This window comes from Amblyomma mixtum, chromosome 4 (assembly GCF_055824585.1).
Source record: "Amblyomma mixtum isolate Tamu chromosome 4, ASM5582458v1, whole genome shotgun sequence".
Taxonomy (NCBI): Eukaryota; Metazoa; Arthropoda; class Arachnida; order Ixodida; family Ixodidae; genus Amblyomma; species Amblyomma mixtum.
The window spans coordinates 103,960,220-103,972,269 of record NC_143015.1 but is presented as its reverse complement, the minus strand read 5'-3'; the positions used below and the strand labels follow the sequence as shown (position 1 = coordinate 103,972,269).

The window sequence follows — 12,050 nt, the reverse complement described above, 5'->3', positions numbered from 1 at the left end:
AGAGTGACTATACTCCTTCAAGGAGTATCAGCCCAGATCTTATATTACTCCTTCCAAAGGAGTTTCACGTGTTTTCAATGTATCGTACTAATTTTCTTATTTCACATATTCTTCAGAGCAAGTTGGTCATATGTTTTGCAGGATCCACCTGCGCTACATCTACAAAAGAGTAATGAGCAAAAGGGATTATAATCTTTGAGTAGAATAATTTTTGCTCATACAACTACTTTATGGCTACACTACAGTTTGCACATTAGTATGGTGCTCTGTCTGCGTTGGGAATAACAATGGTTCAAGAAATAATGACACAAATGTACAACACTGATAACTTTTATTTCTCAAGTCGTTGCTGTGATTGCTGTGGCTGCCCAAAACACGCTCGGGAGGCGCTCGCTAGGATCAAGCCCCATTAGTGTCTCAAGCAGCAGACAAGCCCGCTTTGTTTTTGGGGTGTACTTGACATTAAATGCCAAGAACACTGCCAAAAGCAAAGTAAACCCATCTACCAAATCCACCGCAGTGAGCTGTAAGCGCTCAAAAGAAACTAAGATGCTGGATGATGCCGTAGCTTGCTCGGCTGAGTGAAGGAGCTTTGGCTATGAGTGCATTTCACCGGGTGCCTGCAAATATGAATGAAAATAATGCAAGTAAGAGTCAATTCCAATGCCCTTTTCATACTATCCTGCATATAACCCCATGAAAAAAAAGAAAGAATACAACTAGAATGTACTGATCGTGTGTCATGTCGCCACTAGTGTGTACCTATATTGTGACCAAGTGCAGACACCTTTCATTGCAAACCTTCATTCAGAGCTACAATTTTATGAAGCCCAATACAATTATCACTATGCTAGTCCTTTCAAAAGCTGTGTGCATGTAAAACAAGCACATATTTACCAAATGAAAATTTTAACATGAGCAAGCTCTTCTGCAAGTATCATGATCAGCCTGACTACGCCCACTGCCTCTCCCATGTTCTCCAATTAACCCTGTCCTTCGCCAGCTATGTCCACCGTGTTCCTGCAAACCTTCGCCCATGGAACATTTTGCTGCTTCCTGCTACGCCTGCCTTCTCTTGGAATCCACTCCGTTACCCTTAAGGACCAGCGATTATCTTGCCTTCGTCTTACATGCCCTGCCCAAGCACCCTTCTTTCTCCTGATTTCGACTAGGATGTCTTCAATCCGCGTTTGTTCTCTCACCCACTCCGCCCGCTTCCGATCTCTTAACGTTACGCCTATCATTTCTATTTCCATAGCTCGTTGCGTTGTCCTTAACTTAAGCTGAACCCTCTTCGTTAGCCTCCACGTTTCTGCCCCATAGGTGAATACCGGTAGGATACAGCTGTTGTATACTTTTCTCTTGAGGGGTATTGAAAAACTGCCATTCATGATCTGACAGAACCTGCCATATGCACTCCACCCCATTCATATTCCTCTAGTTATTACTCTTCACGATCCGGATCAGCGGTCACTACCTGCTCTAAGTAAATGTATTCCCTTATCACTTCCAGTCATTTCTAAAACCACACCTATTGTGCTTGACGGTTCTTGTCACATAATACATTGTGCAGTTTAAAATATAGGGTAACCTTGAATCGAGAAAACACTTAAACCAATGACAGTTTTCTTGCTGAAGAGAAATGGCTGTTGCAATTCCTGTTTCTCAGATACCATTAACTGAATTTCATGCTCTAAAATAGTGAAGGAAAAATTCAAAATTTTTCATCTCAAAGAGGCAGACAACAAATTTCAGTTTGGTTTGGGTTGGTTTATGGGGTTTAACGTCCCAAAGCGACCCAGGGTATGAGGCACGCCGTAGTGAAGGTCTCCGGAAATTTCGACCACCTGGGGTTCTTTAGCGTGCACTGACATCGCACAGTACACGGGCCTCTAGAATTTCTCCTCCAAAGAAATTCCAGCCGCCGCGGCCGGGATCGAACCCGCGTCTTTTGGGTCAGCAGCCGAGCAAATTTCAGTTGCACATTTTTTTTTTTTGTTTTTAATGATGCATAAGGCATTACCATGCACGGATAACCACACAGTATTCGCCTATGACTGCTAAATAATTTGTAATTAAATATCTTCTCTCTCCTCCTTCACTTTTAAAAACTGAGCAATGGCAATGGCATCAAAGGCCAGTATAAGCCAGGGGAGGCATGAGGAAAACTGCAATATAATTGCGGCTTCGTCATTCATTGTGATTCCGACTCTTAAGGCAGGCTGGCTTTAGCATTGTAACTAATTAAAACGATGAAGTAGCGATATAGTAGCTTTTTTGTGCCTTCCATAACCTATACTGAACATTGATGTCATAGCAATTGCTATGCTATTGAAACAGGGAAGAAAAGAAATCTGGTTGTAATTCTTGATGGAACAGCGCAAAACATCGGGACAAGAGACAAGCGCTGACTTACAACTGGTTTTTATTTCGAAGAAACATTGCTTCTTATACCTTCTTCACCCTCTCAAAAAACACATGCGTCGCAACCATATCGTTCAAGCGTCCACAAAAAAGCATAAGACAAATAATCACAGATATTTATAATCACATTTTTAACATGTCAAATTCTTTCTTAGTCAAAGCAACAGACGGCGTGCTGACACAATCGTCGCGCAGACTCGCTATCGAAGCTGCCTCGATTATTTCCCGGACTAACTGGTCTTTGTGATTAGCCAAAGCTTTGCATTTTTGGAAAACCGGTGCACAACTAGTTGAAGGGCAATCTCTGCAATGGATTCCCAGGTTCCTGCAAGCTTGCTCGAAATTATTTTTGTGTTCTAGCAGCCTTTCATTCATGCACCTGCCAGTCTGCCCAATGTACTGTTTACCGCAAGTCACTGGCAACGAATAAACAAGGCCTTCGGTGCACTCCACAAAGGGGGTTCGATGCTTTATCGTGCATCCCTGCTTCTTTTTGGTCGGATCGGAGTTGACTCGTCTGCACAGACTTTTGAGTTTATTATGAGCAGTCATCACTACATTCACGCCAGCTTTTCGACCTATGCCTTTCAGGCGATGGGAAATATTGTGAAGATACGGAATTGCTACTACCGGCCTCCTTTCTTTCTGTTTCTGTGCATCATCTTGCTGCTCGGGCCTAGCCTGCATCAGGTGCTTTTTCATCTGCTTGGCAACAGATACCAACAGGTGCGAGGGGTAACCCGAGTTGCCAAGCCGTTCCGCCTGGCGAAGAAAGCTCACATTCATTTTGTGAACACAGGATTTCCTCAAGGCATTCGTGAAGCACAAGTTCACAATAGCCCTCTTGGTCAGCTTAGAGTGAGCTGATTGGAAGGGCATTGGCGCTTTCTCTGCTCTGGGCTCACAGGCCCAGCAGGCGTGCCCTCTAGTGAACTCAAGTCTCAGGTCTAAAAACCTGAGTGACCCTTGAGCAGGAAGCTCGTGCGTGATAATAAGTGGCTGCAAAGCCTGCGCAAAGCGACCCACCTCCTCCATTACTGCTTCTAGCGTATTCGCCCTTTGGCCATCACAAAGAACTAGGTAGTCATCAATGTACCTAAATACCTTTTTAACACTAGTACCTGCAAGGGTTACGTTCAGGAACCTGTCTTTTCGCGCCAAGTACAAATCACTGAGTAGAGGCGCGATACATGAACCAATGCAAACACCGCGTTTCTGGAGATACACTTTTTCCTCCCAACAGACGTAAGTTGACCTGAGGTAAACTGCTAATAGCTCCAGGAACCCTCTAATAGACATTCCGCAGGCGTTTTGAAATGCAACAGCACCATGCGTATCTATGCATTCTTCTACAGAGACCATCAGCTCGTCATGCGGTATGGAATAATACAAATCTTTTACATCAACTGAGCATGCGGCAAAGGCACTGCTAGAATTGTCAGTTAAAAATCTAGCTATATCGTCCGAAGATTTCACCTGAAATGGGTCGTCAATTGTTAGTAGTTTTAATTTTGCTTGCAAGAAGACACCAAGAATCTTTTGCCACGTCCCTCCCTCAGAAATTATTACCCTCAAGGGCCAGTCTGGTTTGTGAGTTTTTACAGTGAAAAACGCGTCCAAGTTAGACTTCTTGCAAGTTTTTATGCCTCGAAGGAGGTAGTCAAGTTTAAGTTCTTTGCATAGCTTCATAGCAGTTACCTTTGCTTTCCTAACAGCTGATGTCTTGTGCTCGTCAAAAACAGAGCTGATGGTTTCTAACGCCTTAGTTTTGTACAAGTCCTTGGAAATCACAGCAAAGCCCCCCTCTTTGTCAGAGGTCAGCAACGCAAGGGAATTGTCTTTCAAGTACCTTACAGTACGTCCCACTGGGAGATTCCTCTCGCAGAGCTGGTAGCGGCCAACGACGTCGGCTCCGTCTGAAATACACCTTGCACTTTCCGACTCAGGGCTTGCCTTGGCAACGCGCCGCACCATGGCAAGAAGCTCCGGTGTTGTCTTCTTCGGTTGGATGGCAAACTTAGGCCCAAGGCTAAGCACCTCGCGGACCGGTTGTGGCAGAACATCCACACCAAGCGTGTGGATCTTGTTTTCTTGGCTTTGTTCGGTCATGCCTCTTCTCCTTTCATTGTAGTCAGCGCGCAGCAAGGTGCAAGGAAAGTGCAAGGTGTATTTCAGACGGAGCCGACGTCGTTGGCCGCTACCAGCTCTGCGAGAGGAATCTCCCAGTGGGACGTACTGTAAGGTACTTGAAAAACAATTCCCTTGCGTTGCTGACCTCTGACAAAGAGGGGGGCTTTGCTGTGATTTCCAAGGACTTGTACAAAACTAAGGCGTTAGAAACCATCAGCTCTGTTTTTGACGAGCACAAGACATCAGCTGTTAGGAAAGCAAAGGTAACTGCTATGAAGCTATGCAAAGAACTTAAACTTGACTACCTCCTTCGAGGCATAAAAACTTGCAAGAAGTCTAACTTGGACGCGTTTCTCACTGTAAAAACTCACAAACCAGACTGGCCCTTGAGGGTAATAATTTCTGAGGGAGGGACGTGGCAAAAGATTCTTGGTGTCTTCTTGCAAGCAAAATTAAAACTACTAACAATTGACGACCCATTTCAGGTGAAATCTTCGGACGATATAGCTAGATTTTTAACTGACAATTCTAGCAGTGCCTTTGCCGCATGCTCAGTTGATGTAAAAAATTTGTATTATTCCATACCGCATGACGAGCTGATGGTGTCTGTAGAAGAATGCATAGATACGCATGGTGCTGTTGCATTTCAAAACGCCTGCGGAATGTCTATTAGAGGGTTCCTGGAGCTATTAGCAGTGTACCTCAGGTCAACTTACGTCTGTTGGGAAGAAAAAGTGTATCTCCAGAAACGCGGTGTTTGCATTGGTTCATGTATCGCGCCTCTACTCAGTGATTTGTACTTGGCGCGAAAAGACAGGTTCCTGAACGTAACCCTTGCAGGTACTAGTGTTAAAAAGGTATTTAGGTACGTTGATGACTACCTAGTTCTTTGTGATGGCCAAAGGGCGAATACGCTAGAAACAGTAATGGAGGAGGTGGGTTGCTTTGCGCAGGCTTTGCAGCCACTTATTATCACGCACGAGCTTCCTGCTCAAGGGTCACTCAGGTTTTTAGACCTGAGACTTGAGTTCACTAGAGGGCACGCCTGCTGGGCCTGTGAGCCCAGAGCGGAGAAAGCGCCAATGCCCTTCCAATCAGCTCACTCTAAGCTGACCAAGAGGGCTATTGTGAACTTGTGCTTCACGAATGCCTTGAGGAAATCCTGTGTTCACAAAATGAATGTGAGCTTTCTTCGCCAGGCGGAACGGCTTGGCAACTCGGGTTACCCCTCGCACCTGTTGGTATCTGTTGCCAAGCAGATGAAAAAGCACCTGATGCAGGCTATGCCCGAGCAGCAAGATGATGCACAGAAACAGAAAGAAAGGAGGCCGGTAGTAGCAATTCCGTATCTTCACAATATTTCCCATCGCCTGAAAGGCATAGGTCGAAAAGCTGGCGTGAATGTAGTGATGACTGCTCCTAATAAACTCAAAAGTCTGTGCAGACGAGTCAACTCCGATCCGACCAAAAAGAAGCAGGGATGCACGATAAAGCATCGAACCCCCTTTGTGGAGTGCACCGAAGGCCTTGCTTATTCGTTGCCAGTGACTTGCGGTAAACAGTACATTGGGCAGACTGGCAGGTGCATGAATGAAAGGCTGCTAGAACACAAAAATAATTTCGAGCAAGCTTGCAGGAACCTGGGAATCCATTGCAGAGATTGCCCTTCAACTAGTTGTGCACCGGTTTTCCAAAAATGCAAAGCTTTGGCTAATCACAAAGACCAGTTAGTCCGGGAAATAATCGAGGCAGCTTCGATAGCGAGTCTGCGCGACGATTGTGTCAGCACGCCGTCTGTTGCTTTGACTAAGAAAGAATTTGACATGTTAAAAATGTGATTATAAATATCTGTGATTATTTGTCTTATGCTTTTTTGTGGACGCTTGAACGATATGGTTGCGACGCATGTGTTTTTTGAGAGGGTGAAGAAGGTATAAGAAGCAATGTTTCTTCGAAATAAAAACCAGTTGTAAGTCAGCGCTTGTCTCTTGTCCCGATGTTTTGCGCTGTTCCATCAAGAATGAATAACCAACATGCCCAAGCTGCTGTCCTGGTTGTAATTATTTAGCGATTGGAGACGAATACTATGCAACAATTCTATGTATACGAATGCCCAGCACGTCACTACAAAGAACACACATACCCAAAAATTTGGTGTTTATACTCATTTAAGGTAATACTACTTCCCACGCAAGAACACGACAGCCATGTGTAAACTTTTTGCTTTCATAGTAATAAAATCTATCCAACGACAAGTTAGGCGCAGCATGCCTGCTCTTTATAAATATGCAATACTGACAATGTTTGACACTAGCATTTGGCATGAACGAGATAACTGTGATTACTTCGCACATTACGTGCCAGTCCATACTATTATGCACAATTTAGATTTGCAAATGTAATGTGTAATTCTCTGACTGCCACGTTAGTGCACTGCAAACCAATGAAGTTGCCTTGCATTTGCAATGTTCTCACTACTTTTATGCAACACTGATCACTTCAGTATATCTGCATCGTTCTGTTAGACGGCCACGGGATAGCTAGAATTAAGGCTATTTTATGTGATGGAAACCATTGAATAGACAACAAAGAAGAAAAGCCTCAACTACTGTCCTGGTGCTGGGACGTCTAATAAGAGCTCAGAAAGACTCGGTTTCAATACGCCAAACCCTCCGCATAATATTACCCTGTGCGAAAATACCCCACCCCACCCTAGCTTAATTTCTGTCCACATGCACCAAGGCTCACTGCACCTGTTATAAATATTGCCCTAAATATTGCAATCAAGCTGCCCGTGTATGCATAGGCTATCTGTGCATCGAGAAAGAAAGAAGTTGTTAGGAATGTTTCACACCAAAAACAGAAAAAAAGGCAGCCTGTTTCTCAGAAACAGCTAAGAGCATGAAATGGTGTGTCCAAAAAGATTAGGCTGCTTTGTACTTATTTATGACAACGAGAACTGTCAGAGCTGCGCTTTCAAAAATTCAGGAGCTTTGTGCACAAACGTAGCTTCCGTATGCACGTCTTGCAGCACCAACGCTTCCGAATTGAAACGACCGATGAATATGCACAGGAAAAAGCAAATAGAGAGCGCTTGAATTTAAAAGAAAAGCTACCTTGCACAATCAGAAATTTCATGACAGAACCTTCCAAACAGTGACGTGTACTGGTTGCGGTATACCGAATATATACCTAGCAAATAAGTGTGCGCTTTGTTAACGAGCGGGATTCTGTGGCGGCAATGCTACAGCTCCAATTCCGAAAACCTAATGCTGCAGAAATTGAGTTTTCAAAATACGTGCGAATGCACGATACACTTTTGCAGGCATTTAGAACTTTCAGTTGTGAAACACAGACAACGAATCTTGTGTATGCGTCTTCCTTGGCTGGTAAAAAAATTCTATAAGTCTCCAGTTTGCCTGTGTACTCCACAAATTCTAGGATCCCTGTCCGCTACATGTCAAATTTCACTGAAGCGAAAGTAATACAACCGACAGCTGATGATCTGCTAGGGCAACAGGATTTCAAAAGTTTGAGAAGGGCAGTGGGAGTCCAATCCAGGTGGAGTAATGAAATTTGACTAGTAACAGACAGGGATCCTCCAATCTGTGGAGGACACCGGCAAATTGGAGACTTACGGAGGAATTTTTTTACCCGCCAAGGAACACGCATACACAAGAGAGAACCACAGAGGACTACGGCTTTTACCAGCCCTTGTCCTGTGCGGTTCTGTCTTGTGTATGCGTCTTTTTTTGCTGGTAAAAAAATTCTTCCATAAGTCTCCAATTTGCCTGTGTACTCAACAAACCGCAGGATCCCTGTCCACTACTAGTCAAATATTTCAACTCCACCTGGCTTGGACTCCCACCGCCCTTCTCTGTGGAGAAAGGGTGACAGCAGCTGGCAAAGGACAAGGTTAACTGCAGACTGGGGAAGCATTATCCTGCACTGATTTTGACGGCAGGTTCACAAGACAAACAAAATCAACTCGAGGAGCGGGGTGCACATCATGCGACTGAATGTCAATGGCCAGTGAAAATGGCACCAGCACTGTGGAATGCACATGCAGAAAACGAGACGCATTTTTTTGTCAACTTTGAGTAGCAGTCTACTGCAATTTTAAAGAGCAAAGCTCTCAAGTATGGCAACACTGGCACTTTTTGTTTTACTGGGGTGAGGGTCGTCGTGAGGGTTGAAGTCCATATTTCTTTTCCATCCACTGTGTTAATTGCGAGCTATGTTTACCTAATAGGGGCTGGGCATCTAACATCACCGTTATTTCTTTGCAGCAGTTAAAACAATACAGCATACATTTTATAACATGCTTAACGAATTTTTGGGAGCAGCATGCTTTTACCCTTCTACTATTTGTTGCTACTGAATCAGTTTGGCGTTGACAAAAGATCTGTAATAAGGAGTAATTACTCATTGACATCCACTCGAGCACAGCCAAATGGCTACAAAGGAAAGCTATACAGCTTTCACAGAAACTTCGTAGTTAAAGAAAGATTCGTCCTGGTCCGGTGTTCGAACTCAGAACCACCACTTCACAGGAGCAGTCGCTCTATCAATTTGTCCAACCTGGACGGCAAGCTTATGGTAGGGCGAGAGCGAAGTGATCAATAACTCGAGTGGGAACTGTGTTGGTCCAATGTTTTAGGACCCCTAAAACATTGGACAAACCCAGTTCCCGCTTCATGTTACCTCTAAAACATTGGACAAACTGAGTTCCCGCTTCATGTTACAATACTGAGTGACATTTTGGTCTATACACCACAAATACCGGTAAAGCATCATGATAGAACACAATGTTTTTTAAAGGGATAAAGGAATATGTTCGTCCTTTCAGAGGGCATAAGAGGCAACATGTGTGAAATAGTCTCTGCACCTGAAGCAGTGTAAATTCCATTATGTTAACAGCAGCAGGCAAAAGCTTCATGAGCGACTATTTCATACAGATCATGTAATTACATTCATGTAATTCAGGATCAGATTCATGTGATTATACAGGGAGGTACTGCTGCTCAGTGCACGTAGAGCTCTGCATGCATTTCTAAACCCGGCTGTGAGCCTATGTCTACGAAATTTTTCTAAATAGGCAGGTAAGGTATGCATCACTGGAAAACAATACCTACCACAAACAGCTGAGGAGAGATAGCACAGCCAAAAGCTGGAAGCACGAATGGCCCAGTAGATACTGACAGCTGGCAACTGCAAATAAATATGTCAGAGCAACTGTTGTCAGTGGCCGTAACAATGTCATGAATGACAAGAGAAGAAATTGTCTACTGCTTCATAAATTAGAATAAGGTAGTAACACAGGAACACAAAAAGCAATGAGAGGGCCCATGACAAAAGAAATGAACAGATTGTATGTGATGCACCGATATACATTTTTTCAGTAGATTTACATGACTGTCACACCCGCATAGAAAGATGAGCAGGCTGGAATACCACTATTTTTATGCATGATGAAAAGAGCGTAACTATTCGAATATAGCATGCACAAGATTTTATTACTACTAGGGTGCTTTGCAGCAGCACCGAAGGTATTTTTAAATTGAACGTAGCGACCAGTAGACCCGTCTGCTTTGCACAAATGATGAGAGGATGGAAAAGGCATGCATTCATTAGCAAGAAGCACGATATCTCACATCACAGCATGAAACGAAAATTGGTATTGCATTTAACAAATCTGCACAGAAATAAAAACTGCCTAGTGGCAATGCAAGTAAGAGCAAGGGAAAAAAATACCGAAGAAAACTGGTGAGTGTGGTGCAGGGAGGTCTGTGGGTAGGGTCTCGTGCCTGGGAATAGTTCCGAGCGCGGAGAATCGCCGGCAGCACAGCTGGTGGCAGTCAACCAAGAATAAATAAGAGAAAGTGAAAATCAATAACAAACCATCACCGATATAGCGAACGACTTGAAAGCGGGCCGCACAAACGAGGGATATAGCAAAAAGCTTGAAATCCTAAATAAGTGCGCAGTTGCATCCCAAACAGTTCTCAAAATCTGAAGGCGAGGAAGCATCGACACCTACACCTCAGGGCAGACGCAAGAACGATCTAACTTAGACATAATACTGTGTCAAATTCTGTTCCATGGGGAAGCACAGATAAAAATTTACAAATGACTAGGCAAGGGATATGCCCCAGCCTTTTACACGCGATCATTGTCCCCGAAAAAATTGTATGACAAATATTAGGGCGTAACCACTAACCCCACGAGTACACACACTGAGCACTGTCTGTTGGCAGCTGGCCTAGCGCGAGTGCTCTGTCGCGCGGCACTGCCGCTCATCGTCATCTTCTAAGTAGCACAAATCAATCCGACGGGCACCAGCCGCGAGGCAACTCGACCGTTGTCAGTTCCCTTGTCTGTCCGCAGCTGGCCTAGCAAGAGCGCTCTCTAACGTGGCACTGCACGCTCATCATCCTCTCCTACGTAGCACAAATCTATGCTATTGGAATGTAGTAAACTTTGTCTGTTGTTGTTCGCAGCGCTAGCAAGCGACCGCATAACTCTGTTGTGATAACTGGTGGCATTTTTATTTACCGCGGCACCCGAGTACTAAACGCAGATAGAGACTATGGAGCAACAGTTGCCATGCGGCCTATACGCCCGTTCTTTTCTGGTAAAGGCCGATTCACACGATTTTCCGTTCGCCCGCTGCCGCGGCCGACAGCGCGCCTCTCAATGTGGTGACGCATGAATACGTAGTGCGCGGGCCGCGGGCGAACGGACCGTCGTGTGAATCGGCGTTAACGCATTATAGCTGAGGCAACCGCACGCAGACTGCCTGCACTGCCATCCCTATATAGGCGCACACTAATAACGCGTGCGAATAGAGATCAGAAGTAAAGAAACGTACACGGGACTCACCGTTCAGACGGCTCATCAAGGCTTAGCAAAACCGCACATTCTTCTTCGTTGCCTCTCCAGATGACAAGAAGTCGTAGCGCTACCTTTCTTCAGGGCTTTACCCGTTCAAAATCACCAGTGTTGACAGGGCGTAATTCTCGTCGTTGGTTTCCAAAACACACTTGTGTTCTTCATACACGTCCACCGCACGAGCACTCAAACAATGCTACGAAAACCCAAATAACACAAAACGTGATGACGGCTGCAGTTTTGCTTCGTTGAAAAAACCTACAAATGCGCTTTTTTTATTACTAATATTTGAATTGTGTTCGCAACAAAAACAAATTATATTTTTTCATTTTATTTCTTTATTAAATGCGAATACCAAAGCGCTTTTAGATACTTTTGCTGACATGTCGTTTGTAGAAGCTGCGATCCTGTGATCCCATCCCGGGGTGTCCTAGCAGACGACGGCGCAGACGACGCTGTTGACGGAATGCAATTTCGATTGACGGCAGCGAAAATCCCTTAAATGCGACAAAAAAGGCAAAGAAACGCACAGTATCGCAAACTGGTCCATATCAAGGATATGTTCGACGCGAGCGGTAGGACAAAGAGCAGCTGCGATGCATTAC

At 44.6% G+C, this 12,050-nt stretch overlaps 1 long non-coding RNA gene across 1 annotated transcript; it reads right to left on the bottom strand.

Annotated features, from left to right (window-relative positions):
- Window positions 1-314: 314 nt before the first annotated feature.
- On the bottom strand, window positions 315-11,661 carry LOC149347667 (uncharacterized). The gene is made up of 4 exons (XR_016292182.1): window positions 11,437-11,661; window positions 10,309-10,402; window positions 9,690-9,765; window positions 315-620 (listed from the first exon to the last, which is right to left on the bottom strand). It is a non-coding gene; the product is annotated as an uncharacterized LOC149347667 (long non-coding RNA).
- Window positions 11,662-12,050: the final 389 nt, after the last annotated feature.